Below are 14,660 nucleotides of genomic sequence, written 5' to 3' on the forward strand. Positions count from 1 at the left end.
GAGCCAGGTGCAATTGCAGTAGGAGGGGGCAGCTTGACCCCTGCAAGAGCTGGCAGGAAAGAGGAGATGAACCCAGAGTGGTACGATTGAAACATGACCTGCAGCCCAGAAAAGTTTGTGCCTGGGGCTGCTGAGGATGGAGACAGGAAATGTGTGTATGGATGGCCAGAGGAAGGAAGCTTGGCTCTGCCTCCCTACCTGTCCAAGAAGAGACCCTCCAGCTGCTGGAATTGTAGGGCAAAGCTATCCATCTCCCCCCTCTAGCACTCTGTAGGGGTCACAGCTCACAGGCTATTATAACAAAAAGAGACCGGAGAGATCATTGAGTCCAGCACCTTCCTTTTTCAGAGGAGGAAATGAGCCCAGAGAGGGGATGAAGATGACTGGGTGGGATTAGTAAAAGCTCAGATTCAAACTCAGATTTTGTGGGTTGTCCCAAATAATTATGTACAGATTCTCATGTACAGACATGAGAAATGGAAGCCAACCATAATATCTCAAAGCTCCCTGTGAGATCTTAATTGTCCCAATTTCTCTATTATTTTAGATTCTGTAGGTCATGGTTGCTCAATGCAGTGGCCTCAGTAATGATTTGCCAATGGACTAAAGGATTGTACCTCTTTTTTAAAATCTCTGCACGGGGCCCAAAGGATGCAGGGGGCTCAGAGGAGACATCTAGGAACGATTCGAGCAAAGGCTTTTCATATACACACCGATGTGTGCTATGGCTTAAGGTTGAGCACCCAACTTAGAGCTGTCACTCTTTCAAGGAACCCGTCCCTGGGAGTGTTTGTAGACATTTAGGCCACTGCTGCTCCCTTCTATTTCTCCCCTTCCCCGAAGAATGTTGTCCTTTTCAAAAAGACCCATACTTGCTCGGTCAGGGTCTGTTCTTGATACTTTCTATACCACAATCAAGGTGGCAAGGCAGCAAGTGGAAAGAATGCTGTGCCTGGAGGCAGGAAGATCTGAGTTCAAGCCTGGTCTCAGATACTTTCTAGTTGTGTGGCTCTGGTCAAGTCACTTAACTCTGTTTGCCTCAGTTTCTTCATCTGTAAAATGAACGGGAGAAGGAAATGACAAACAGCTCCAGCATCTTTGCCAAGAAAACCCCAAATAGGGCCACAAAGGGTCAGACGTGATTGTGTGAGAATGGCAATTGGGGACTTGTCCATTGAGTGTTTCTCTGACCATTTCTGGGGACACGTATTGAAATGCTGAAAGACTTGGGGCTTTTAGATGACAAATAAATCCCTGTATTAGCCACTGAGCAGGAAGGGCTGCTGGTTGATGTAAGAGGACCTCCCCTGCTCTGGAAACCCTCTTCTCCTTCCAGATGATGAACATGGTAGGAATCTTTAAGCCTCTCCCTGAAGGGCTGACATGGGATGTGGTGGCCTTCCTTCATCTGGGGAGAAATGTTGAACTGTGAACATAAGTGCATGGCCTCAGGAGCCTGGGCTGTGAGCCCTTGGCTACCATTTCTGGTTTATTTATTTCTTCATTAGAGAGGACCAAACAGCATTCCCAAGAGGAATATGTCCAGTCTTGGGGAAAAAAACCTTAGGAATCTGAAAGCTCTGGAGGTCCTGGGTCCTATGGTTGGTTGGAGTTGCAGGAGTTTGTGCACCAACAAGCGGAGGAGCTCAGTCCCTGACTGGGGTAGTCTTCAGAAGACTTGTACCTGCAGGGGATTATTTGGACAGTGCAGAGACAAGGTGAAATGTAAAAAATGGCTATTCAACAATCTTACAAATTGCTCTGTTTTGGTGGTTTTGTCTCCAGCTCTCAGGAGAGCGTCATAGGAGGTATAAGTAATTATTGTCGCTTTTTTTGTTTTCCATCACTGCACGCTTGTGAGTCTTTTGTGTTTAGAATTTCTTTTGTTTAGAAGAAATAAATAGCTGTCCCATACCCAGCCTATACTGTATGCTGAATGCCTTTTTATTCCTCCCTTTGAAGAGACTTTAGCTATGAGCCAAAACCTAACCCTTAAATAATTTCCCCCAAGGCTTGAGTGTTGAAGTATGGAGAACTGGAATATGAGAAGAGCCTTGCTCTTGTTTTTAGGCAGTCACACTTCCCTGGGCCTGTGACTAAATGCATCTCGAGCTGAGGGGGACTCCCTAGTGGAGAGGGAGAGGAAGTAGCATCCCAGGCCTTTAGGTCCAACAACAATTATTATTATTGCACTGGAATCTCAAGGTTGGCAGGGTTGCCCAGAGGAGGATGAGCGGTTCATGCAATATGCCAATCAGTTGAAGGAAGTGGGGTTGTTTAGCCTAGGAAAGGGAGGCTTCAGGGTGGGACATGTCTTCAAGCAGCTGGAAAGCTGCCACACGAGGCAAAACAAATAAACTGAATCTCTCCACATTGTATTTAGGGATCTGATCTATTAGAAATACATATTTATGAGTTCCATCAAGTATGGTTCAAGAGAAAGAAATGAGGGAGGCCAAAGCCTTGTAGATTATACCGAAGCCTTCTACCTCTGTATCACAAACACTTCCTTTAAAAAAATTGGTAGGCACTGGACATGTAAACAGCAAATAATCTCACTAAAAATGAAAATGACTATATTCTGACAGACATGGCTTATTATGAATGTAGGAATTATCCTTAAGTCAGCTGTCTGGATACGGTTAGACCATCAAGTTGTCAGAGCTAAGGCCAGAATTTAAAATAAACAAGAAGAAAGACTACTAGTGATAAAAAGATATGGCATACAAATAAGGAGAGTCAGCCCTTAATTATTTGAACAAGCTGTTGAAAAAATTTTAAAGGCAAATGGATAGCAGAAATGACATCGTCACCAACTATTATAATTTTATCCAGAAGTTAAACCATATAAACTAATTTCTACAGTAAAAAGACCAAATGAGCCCAGAAAGCATACTAATCAGAAAATGTTTGACTTACTTGCCAAATGGAGAGAGATGGCTGCCAAAAGAAACAGTGGGTTATAGCTTAATGTATATAAAAATACATATCTATCTAGCTAACTATATATATCTTGTTATATTATAAAACATTATAGATATATAAAACATATGTGTAATATTTTATATATGTATATAACACTGATAATGTTTTATATGTTATATATATGTTTTATGTCTATATGAAAATTTAAATTTTTATTTGTTTTTATACTTTAATTTTAATTTAATTTATATTTTGTATATAAACACATTTTGTATATGTAAATATAACATATATGTATTTAAAGTTTTTTATGTATCTGTATATAAAACATTTGTCAAAGTACCTACTGAATAGCAGGCAACGTGCTAAATACTAGTATTTATTTATACAGTGCTTTAAGGCTTGCAGAGCGCTTTACAAATATCATCCTCACAACTTTGGGAAGTAGGGATTGTTATTATAATCTGGCAGATAAGGAAACTGAGGTAGACAGAGGTGAAAGGACTTGTCCAGGGTCACACAACTAATAAGGTTCCAAGGCTGGATTTGAATTAAGTTCTTCCTGACTCCAGGTCCAGCATTCTATTCGCAATGCTACCAAGCTGTTGCAGAGCATAAACATATTCTTCAAATCTTACAAAGAAGGATAATGGGTGATCATGAGCAGTACTACCTCATAAAGCAGAGAAAAGTAGTAAAGGGCAAAAGCAGTCTAGAGAAAGCATGGCAAGATGCTTAACTCAACAAAGTCATCCCAAGAGCGTTTGAGGATGAAAATGGAAAGAGGACTACAAACTGAAGAAAAATGGAAAAGATTTGTAAAAACTATTACAACAAACTCTTTTCTACTTCATGGACTGTGGAATCACCACATGCAGACCCTGATTTAGAGCCTGAGATGACGAGAGGAAATAGAAACGGCCCTAAAGAGAACAAAGGCAGGGGAAACAGCTAGTTTGGATCAAGTCTATATTGAGAAGCAATCTGTACCAGAGGGGATAAAATGTTGATGTCATCGAGGGGCCAATATACAAGGAGGGGAATGTACCAAAGGCATAGAAAGAAGGTCTTAGACCTTATTGACACAAAAGTAAAATGATCCGGAGGACATAAAAATACTAGCTTGTATGCATAATCTCCCTACTTTCCAAAATCTTTATGAGGTTCATCTATACCAGTGATCCAAAAGTGGGTGCCACCGCCCCTTGGTGGGTGCTGCAGCAATCCAGGTTGACGGTGATGGCCACAGGTGCATTTATCTTTCCTATTAATTGCTATTAAAATTTAAAAAAATTAATTTCCAGGGGGCTAAGTCATATTTTTTCTGGAAAGGGGGCGGTAGGCCAAAAAAGTTTGGGAACCCCTGCTCTATACACACATTGAGGGCATCTTCCATGAGACTATTAGTAGAGAACAAACAGGCTTTTGTAAGTGATATTCAACAATAGGTCACATCTTTGCTATGTTACAATTGACTAAAATACATAGAGAACTTAAGATCCCATGGAGCTTTTGGGCAGGATATTTTTAAAATAAACACATTTGACTTTGTAGGTCAAAACATTTTCTGGATTCTTTTACAAGAAGGTGTCTTTCATCTATGTGACATCATTTCTCAGGATTTCTTGGAAGATGTCATAACGGGAAGGACATTATTCAATGAACCTCTGAAGATAAACATCAGGAGAGACATAAACAGGGACATCATGGGGACCGCAGTGATGGAGGGAGCCCAGCCCTGAGTCCAAGTTGAGGAGGCGTTCTCTGAGGATAGTGAGGTTCTCCAGATACTCTAGTTATGTTGATTGTACCCAAACCCCCATCCCAGAGCCTCCTGCAAGAGATCTGCAATTAATGAAGAGAGTTTAGCCTGTCCATCTACATAAGAAATATCAAATGGATGAGAATGTCTCCTACCCAAATTTCAGCCTGTAACTAATACTCTGTCGAGCTTGCCCAAGAGAATTGTATCTGGGGCAGACAAAAAATGAGCTGGGCCCAGAAATGAAGAGGAGGAGAGTGGTATGGATTGTTTTAGGGAAATTTCATGGGTCTTTTGCTGACCCCAAGCTTCCCACGAAATCAAAGGTCCATCTTTAAATATGAACATTTTGCTGCTATCACCACATGCCAGCAATGGAACACGATGGCCACCTAAGAACTAAAGATAAGCACCATACAAGGGCAATAGAAAAGCACGTGCTTTTGAGCAGGCTGCAACATTTAACCAAGGAAAAGAAATTCTGAAGAACAGGAGTAAAGGGATAAGCTATAAAAACAGCTAAAGCATCGAGGCCTTTTAAATTGTAATTTACTTAGAAATCTGAGACTTTGATATATTCAGGAAATTATAGGAGAGAAAGAGAGTTGCTGATCATGTGGCAAGAGCAAGGGGCCATAGGTGGATGGCCAAAGAACTTCACTAGAACCTTTGTGATTCTGGAAGAAAACAAGGAAGGCCTCCAACATATTGCATGGACTCCTTATACTAAAATGTTGGGAGGATATGGATGAGAGTTGCACAGGATGGGTTGCCATCCATTCCAAGAGAAATAATTCCTGAAACCATAAGATCACAGATATATTTGTACATCTCTGAGTACAAATAATTGTCCTAAGGCTATATCAATGGACATCGAGTCCTTTACCAAAGGAAATTCTTAGTTTTCTAGAACAAAGATAGTCTGGGGCTTCTACCCAGGGACCACTAGAGAACTCTAGAATTCTAAGCAATTTCCTCTGACTCTAAAGCTTATGTTAAAGTTACCAATCAAGAATAGGGTGTCTATCTAATGGAAAGTATAAACAAGTTAAAGATATATCAATAGGGATGAATCATGACAAGTGAAAGACTCTAGGATATGGAAAAGGCATTTCAAGTCACAAAGACTCCAAATAATATTCAATTATGAGGATAGTCTTCATGGTATCTAATCACCTTCCAAAGAGTGTTGGAATCTCCTGGTACTTTGGAGCAGATGTCAGTGTTGGCATTCAGCTCTTTTGCCTTGAACCACATCTAATGGCTTAAGTTAGAGATCTAGTCAAGTCAGCTAAGGCATTAGGGTCTTTTAAATTCTAATTTACTTGTGATATTTTGGTTTTTTTCACATAGAAAAGGAAATAGACTCTGGTTGGTCGTAGAAGACTGCACTAGGGGCAATGATTGGAAGTTGCTAAGAGGCAGATTTAGGTCTGAAAATCAGGAAAAGTACTTCCCACATGAGAGTTGTCCCCAAATGAATGGACTTCCTCTGGACATTGCAGGTTCTTAGTCCCTGGAAGTCTATAAACAGAAGACAGAGGGGCGCTTGTCTGAGGCACTGGCATGGATGAATGAGATGGTGACTGAGGTCCCTTTACACTTTGAGGTTCATTGACCTAAAAGTCATCGGATCTGGGGTGATAGAACAATCTCTGGGGTGGTCCCTGGTGCTGCATGAAATACCTCTTATTCTGGGCAGTGGACATCTGTTTGAGATTCCCCTCCAAGTCCTTGTCTCCTCAGATGCTGGGGAGCAGGGACGTTTTGTTCAGTTACTCAGCAACGCAACAAATATTTGGGCCAGCTGGGCCTGTTTACACTCCGCTCAGCTTATCGGACTCTCTAGACAGGAGGCAACTTTTCTTGGTTTTTTTTTTTTCATTTTTTTAAAATATCTGAGAGCTTAGCAAAAATAGCCCAATGTGGGAGTAGGAGGGGGAAAGAGTTTAGCCACTTGGCTGAACCCTTCTAGGACATCTCAGTTCAGAGAATTACTATTTACGGCCCTAAGTGGATGAGGACAGCTGGAATGTCACTTGTAGGGGTGGAGAGAAGGTTGTCTTGACCAGTGATGGTTTCCTTCAGGCTTTCTGGGTGTTCCAAAAGGAAGATTGAAGGCAGCGCCAGTCCAAGAAACCTCGTGAGTGGAAAATCTCAAGGAACCCTTGAGTCAGTGATGGAGATGGAGTGTGTGTGTGTGTGTGTGTGTGTGTGTGTGTGTGTGTATGTGTGTGTATGCACACGTGTACATTTACCCAGGAGGGGTCCCAATATTTGGCTACATCTTGGTCCTAGACCCCACCTTTCTTCTCTCAGTCCCTACATGTAAACTTAAACTCTCCCCAGTTCTTCTTCCCCTTGCCTAGACTTGAATGGAAAGCCAGTGAGAGGCTAAGCTGATGTGAAGATAGGACTCTGGGCCAGAAGGCAGATGAAGTGAGAGAACAGAAAAAGAATGTGCTTTCCAATTCCACTTCTGCTACTTCTTCCCTGGGTAAACCTCGGCAAGTTGCTTCATCCCTCTGGGTACCAGATTGACCATCTGCAAGATGGTGGGTTGGCCAAGAGGAAGACTTCTTTACCTTTTTAGGGTGATGTGGCCATTTGGGGAAGCCAATGGATAGACATCTTCTCAGAACTGTGTTTTTAAATGCACAAAATGCAAAGGATTATAAAGGAACCCAATCATATTGAAATAAAGTCATCAAAATATTAAAACCCCCGAATCACAGACTCCAGGTTAGAACCCCTGCCTACAATCATCATCTCCAAGGTCTTCTGAAGTCTGGATCCTGGTGTTTCTACTTAATAGGTATCATATTTATTTTTTGGGGGCTGGGCTTGTGATTTCATTGGTGTAAGGATGTGTTATTAATAGGGATCTACAACTTGTTTTGAGATGTCCCTAAGAGATTGAGAAATTCCTCCAGGCTCACATAGCTGGTATGTGTCAGAGGCATGCCTTGAACCCAGATCTTTCTGACACTGAAGCAAGTCCTCTAGCCACTCCATCACGATACACCTGTTAGCAAATAGATCCCTTAACACTAACTTAATTGTTTTGCATGATTTCATATGTATAAGGAGTATCATATTTCTTGATTTCTCAATGGCTGGGAAAGGGGGTGGAGAAAAGGAGAGAATTTGGAACTGAAAAGAAAAAAAAAAGAACACTGAGTAAATCGAGAAACTACATGGAATAGTTGATAGAAAACAAGTCTTGGAGTCCAGTAGAACTAGGTTCAAATTTGTCCTCTGATATATATTGGCTAAGTGTGATCCTGGCCAAGTCATTTAACCTCTGGGCAAATCTCTAATAATGACAACAGCTAGAACTCAAGCTATGAATAAGCTCTTAATATTTTTATTTAAACTCTTGCCTTCTGTCTTAGGATCAGTACTGTCTATTGTTTCCAAGGCAGAAGAGTAGTAAGTAGTAAATAAGTTTTCAAGGCAGAAGAGTAGCATTGGGGGTTATAATAAATAAATAAAATAAACAAACAAACAAATAAATAAATAATAAATAAGGGACTTGCCCACAGTCACATAGCAGAGAAGTGCCTGAAGTTAGATTTGAATCCAGGATCCCCCATCTATAGGCTTGGTGTTCTATCCACTGAGCCATCTAGCTACCCTTATTAGCTATTATTATTATTATTATATAATATTTTATTATTATATGTAATAATTATTAATAGCTATCACTCTAGATATCAATAAGCTATTGATTTATTAATAATAATGGCCATCACTCTAGCTATTAATGTTACTAATAATAAGAACTAGCATTCTATTATTAAAACTAGTTTTAAGGTTTGTATAACCCTTTCCATATGTTGTCCCATTTGATCCTTATAAAAATGTGCTGAGGTAGATACTATTATTTCCTTTACTGATGAGGAAACTGAGGCAGAGAGGTTGAGTACCCTGGATCACACAGCTAATAAATATCTGAGGTAGGATTTGAATGCAGTACTCCTTGATTCCAAGTCCAGCTCTTGAGACCATCAATTGTAAGTCAGTTGCCCATATGAGTGGATAGAAGGGGTTTCCTAAAGTAGGTCCCAGAATCACGCCGCCCCCTGCCCCCCAATTGTGAAATCCCTGTGGCATCCTTTCTACTTCACAGGGACCCTGAGGGAAATGCCTCCTTTGACTGAGAGGACTCTGGAAGCTGGAGTGGCTGTTACTCCTTGGTTACAAGGGAGACCCGGATGGTCGTTGGGTGGTGACATCCTCTCCGTGGGAATTCGTCTAGGCTTGGGCTTCGACTCTCGCTCCCCTCAAAGGCCCTTCTGTGGGAAACAAGACACTTCCGCCGCTAGCTTCAAATTGCCAATTCCAAGCCCATTTTCGCAGCTGCAGTATTCCAAGAGCACTATTTAAAGAGCAAGAGATCTAATCTTTCCTCCATCCTGCCAGATCGTTTTTGTGAAAAATCAAATATTTCCATTCCCCACCTTGTGCTTAATAGACTCATCTCTCCCCTTCTCCTTATGTGACTATCCCCCTCCTCCATCCTCCCCCAACTCCTTTGCCTTCTACCTCCCTCCTGCAGGGGCTCCGGGGAATGTTATGTATGAAATTATTTTGTAAAAATCCAATAAAAATTTTAATCAGGTCAACATCATTACAGGAAAAGGAAATGATGGATCTTCTGTGATGCAGAAAAAATGTAAAGGAGAAAAAAAATTCCTTCCCTCCTGCCCGTACACAAATCTATCGCCTAAGAGGGGTTTTCATGCCCGCTTGGTGGGGCTCTGACATGCTCAGAAGTCACTCTCACCACCTCCTGGGCTCTTTGGACTCAGCAGCTGCACCACCCCAACCCCTCTCAGCTATGGTCACTTGGCATCTTTAGAGACTTTTCTCTCCTCACTGCTTCTGTGGGCTAAACAAGGTTCTCAAATCCTCCTAGCAGGACAGTGAAAGAAGTCTGCGCTTAATGTCAGAAAAAAGATACAACATGGAAAAATTCATTCCCCTTAATTTTACAGATGAGGTAACTGAGGCCTGAGGAGAGCAAAGGACCCCAGAACAGAGAATCCTTGGAACAAAGAGAGTTGGAGTTGGAAGAGACCATAGAACATAGAATATTACAGCTGACACTTCAAGAGAGGCACCTTAGACCAAAGATGATGGCTGAGAGATCCCTAGAATATGGAACATAAGATCCAGAAGGGGCATTTTAACATGGATTATCAGAGATGGGAGGGATCATTGAATACAGAAGAGAGAGTATTAAAGCAGGGATGACCAGAGCAATCTGATGTGATAGAAGAAGACATTCTATGTTCCAAGGGATCTCTGTGCTGAACTGAGATGGCTTTTAGAACATAAAATGTCAGAAGTGGGAAGCACTTTGAAACATAAAATATAGAAAGTCAAAGCAAGGAGGGACTGTAGAAGACAGCAAAGAATATTAGAGTGGGATGATCATAGCCCATAATATGGAGCTGAAGGGACCTTAGAATAAAGAATACAGAATAGCAGAGCTGGAAGGGACCTTAGGACATAGAGCTAAAATGTGAGATCTGAAAGGGACCTTAGAACAAAGTTGACAGAGTTGGGAGGGATCTCAGAACATAGAACAAAAAATGGAGGACCTGGGATGGATCTTAGAATAAAGATGGAAAAGCTAGAAGGAACCTTAGAATATAGAATAAGATGTGAGAGCTGGAAGGGACCTTAGGACATAGAGCTAAAATGTGAGATCTGAAAAGGACCTTAGAACAAAGATGACAGAGCTGGGAGGGACTTTAGAATATAATACACAAAATAAGAGACCTAGGAGGGACCTTAGAACAAAGATGGCAAAACTAGAACCTCAGAACATTGAACACAAAAATGTGAGAGCTAGAGGGTACCTTAAAACACAAAACTCAGACTCTCAGAGTTGGAAGGGACCTTAGAACAGAGCTTCAGGGTTGTCAGGGACCTTGAAACATAGAACACAGAGAGCAGAACTGAGAGTGATCTAGATCAAAATGTCAGAGCTGGAAGAACCCTTGGAGAAAGAGACCTTTTGATTGAGTAATTTCATTTGATAGATAGGGGAGCTGATCTCCAGAGAAGGGAAATGACATGTGCAGGTCACACAGATGAGTGACAAGCCCTAGATGAGTAAATAAATCCTGCTCTTTTGGAGCTTGTGAATTTTGAAGAGAAACAAACCCATTTGTACATGAGAAACAATAGCAAAGCACACAAAGGCTGTAATTAAATGTTAGATGGGGTGTCGGGCCTCTTGGAGACGAGCTCGGTGAATTTTGGCACAGGAGAAGGCTTTCCAGTCCAGGTGGGGCTATGGAGGGGACTACGTGGAGTGGGAGAAGGGCTTCCAGTGGCCTTCCTCGAGGGCTTTGGTCTCTTCTCCCATCCCCCTGGTTGGATTTGCATAGTTTAATAAAACTGGAGGAGATTTCACACTGGCCTTGACATTTACAAAGCCAGCAGTGGTGAGCTCCAGCCCCCTCCTTTCCTTTCCAAATTAAAAGTGGATGTTTGACTGTGCCAAGAGGACTGGCTTTGGGGTCAGAGCATCTGGGTTCAAATCTGGTTGTTTACTCATTATCAGTAAGATGTAGTTGAGAGAGAACTTACTGGATTTAAAGCTCAGAATTTGGGGGTTTGAATGCTGCCTCAGATACCGGTTAGCTGTGTGACCAAGGAAATCCCTCCATCCCTCAGTTTTCTCATCTGTAAAATGAGAAGTTTAAGCTTGGCTCTTAAGGCTTCTTCCATTTCTAAATCTGACTCTATGCCCATATGACCTTAGGCAAGTCATTTTCTTTCCCTAAGTCCCATATTCTTTATTTCTAAAATCAGGGAGTTGAACCAAAGGCTATGATCTTATTATCCCTTAAGGAGGAAGTTAGGCAATCAGCCAACCTATCATGCTTTAAGTACCTTCTGTGTACTGAGCTTGGTATTGGGAATATAAAGGCAAAAGGAGAACAGCCCCTGCCCTCAGGGAGCTGACATTCCATCAAGACAAATGTACATTCCCATAGTTATATGTAAAATATAAAGAAGGGATTTTCCACGGGGTCGTGCTAGCAACTGGGCATGGGGAGGAGATTCTAAGAAGTCTCAGAGGTGAGAAAGGAGGACCATCCAGAAAGCAGTGGGACCAGGAAACATTCAAATAGAGAATTATGGGCAGGAATTCAGCACTTGTCATGCCAACCGATGACGTCCTGATTGGCTGAGAGAGAGCCCGAGACTGTAGAATGGACCACCGAGGCTGACCCTGAGCCCCCAGAGGTGCCGTCCCTGACCTGGGAGCCGGCTGGATGGGCAGAGACTGGAGAGGCATCTAGCTAGTAGGAGATGGTGATCACGCCACCGGATGTCAGAGGAGTGTTGGGCTCCCTCCTAAATCAGTGCTTTCCAGCGTGGGGGGCCCGGGCCCCTCGGAGGCTGAGGAGTTATGACGAGGAGTTTGGGAAGTCTCGCAGCCCACCAGCTTTGTCACCTTTATCTTTATTTGGCTCCGACAATATATGCCGAGGGCAGCAGCCTCATAAATAAGCAAGCGTGCCTTCGGTGGGCTGAGCAAATAATCCAGGTTGAACAAACCTCTAGGAAGATTTTTCAAATGGATGTAGATGCTGGGATGAAGAAAATGCAGATTCATTAGCCAGAGTCTGGGAACTCGCCGAAGCCTTTTGTCATCGTTCCGGATTCGCACATCTGCCCTCGTGGGGGCCGGGGGACGTCTCTGAAGGTTTAAAAGTGGGCCTCCTCCTGGAGAAGGTTGGGGACCGCCATGCTCAGTGGCACGGCATCCCTGCCTGCTGCGCTAGGGGTGTGCACCTATGGGAGCTCACTCTCAGAGGATCCGGGGCCCCCAGGGATGGGGCAGAGAATGGAGGGGTGCATCCCGTCACCGAACTTCAGAACGTCGAGATCTTAGAACTCAAGAATCAGCCAACCAGAATGATCGGATCTTAGAACTTGAGAATCGGAATCCTCATGTTGTATAGCAGGCCCTAAATAAAGGTTTCTTGGTTGATTGAATCATAAGAATTTTTGGGGGGGAATCTTAACCTTTTATTCCATCTGTGTGGTCATTCCTGATGTGGAAATGCCACCCTCCTGCTGCCAGGTAGATTAGTGTTGTCTTACTCAGGGGACACTGGGGAGTTCATAGGATCACAGATTTAGGGCTATAAAAGGAGCTAAAGGCTCAATCTCCCCATTTTCCTTCATTTTACAGATAAGGAAACTGAGATCCAGGAAAGCAAAGGGATTCACCCAAGGTCACATAGGTCGTATCAGGCAGGATTTGAACCCACAACACCAGAGCTATTAAAACAGCTAGATTGAGATTTGTGTGAATAATGAATTCCCTAAAGTGGTGACCTTATTTATTTACTTATTTTATTTTTATTATCATGCAAAACCTACTTCCCTATTGGCCATTGGTGTAAGAGCACACTCACACAAAACCAAAACCCCACAATAAAACTGTAAATACACTGATGGCAAAGATAGTCTGCTTGAACCCCCTCCATCTGACTCCAATGGTTTTTTCTCGGGAGAAGTGATGATGTTATGGAAATTTTTATGGAATTCTTTCCATTGGGATGGAGCCACTGACCATTTTTATATAATTATCCTCTCCAATCCACAATATCAATGTGTGCCCAGGATCTAAGGGCACACATTAATACCCCATACCAGGCTGCTTGCTAATGGCAGAGCCAGTATGTGTCATAGGCAGGATTTGAACCTGGGACTTGCTCCTCAAGACTGGTCCTCCTTAGGCCATTCAACCTTGGAATCCCAGAACTTTTCCAACCTTGTTTCTCTGTGACTCAACTCTTCCATCTTCTCACCCAGGGCAGAAGAGGTCACCAGCCTCTGTATCATGAGTATAGGGTGCCGAGGCTCCCCGAGGTTCCCTTGTTCTCCCTTGGTGGCTTAGGTTCTCCCTCCTACCCCATTCATCCCATCTTCTCGTCCATGCTCGTCTGACCGTGGGTGCCTGTCTGCCAGTCTCCTTCTCACCCCCCTCCCCTCAGCAGGACGGTTGCAGTGAAGGGCATGAGGGAAGGAGGTGGAGGGTGATCACTCAGGCGGTAAATAAATTTTGTGGGCTGGGCAATATCATAAAAACCACCGGCCTCTGCCCTCCTGGTTTATTTTGTAATCAGGGCCCTGGGATTGATTTATGGGGGTAATCCATCTCTCCTTGTCCCTCCAGCCTCCAGGCCCCGGCTCTCTCTGTCTCACCCAGGATGCAGGGCCAGCCCACGCATGAATAAATGGCCCAGCCGGTGGAGTTTGTTTTGGGGGACCCCCACCTCCCTGACCGTTGCCCTCTCTCCTGTTTGGTGGGGCAGACACCTATTCTGTCTGTGCAGAAGGTCAGGCTTGCGGAGGCTTCTCACAAAAAGCACCACAGCCACTTTTGGGGGGCTCAGAGGACAGGATGTGGGGGCCATTCTAAGCTCTTTGGTCTTGTGTTCAATAATGGGGAAGAGAAACAAAGTCGAGATAAGATAGCAAAGTGACCTGCTGCTGGCTTTCCTTCTCCTAGAGTCCATCTTCCCTCTCTGGCATGTACAGATGGAACAGAGTGTACACCTTCCTCATTTCTGCCTCTTGGGATCCCTGGCTTCCTGCCAAGCTCAGCTCAAGCCAGACCTCCTATAGGATGCCTTTTCTGATCCCCTTGGCCGCTAACTCTCTCCCCATCTTGAAATTATTTGTAGTTTCTGCATGTGTACCATATTTATTTCTCTGTGTTCATGTTGGTCATAGAATGTCAGCTCCCTGAGGGCAGGGATGACTCATTTTTGTCTTTGTCTCCCTAGAATACAGAACTGTCCCCGGCATTTAACTGGCATTTGCTAAATTGCTTTTTGGCTGCACCTTTGTATAATGGAAAGAACAATGGCTGTGGAGCAGAGGACCTGAGTTCAAATCCTACATCCCCATTAAAAGTAAGTTTGCTTTCTTG

This window comes from Gracilinanus agilis, chromosome 2 (genome assembly GCF_016433145.1).
Source record: "Gracilinanus agilis isolate LMUSP501 chromosome 2, AgileGrace, whole genome shotgun sequence".
Classification (NCBI taxonomy): domain Eukaryota; kingdom Metazoa; phylum Chordata; class Mammalia; order Didelphimorphia; family Didelphidae; genus Gracilinanus; species Gracilinanus agilis.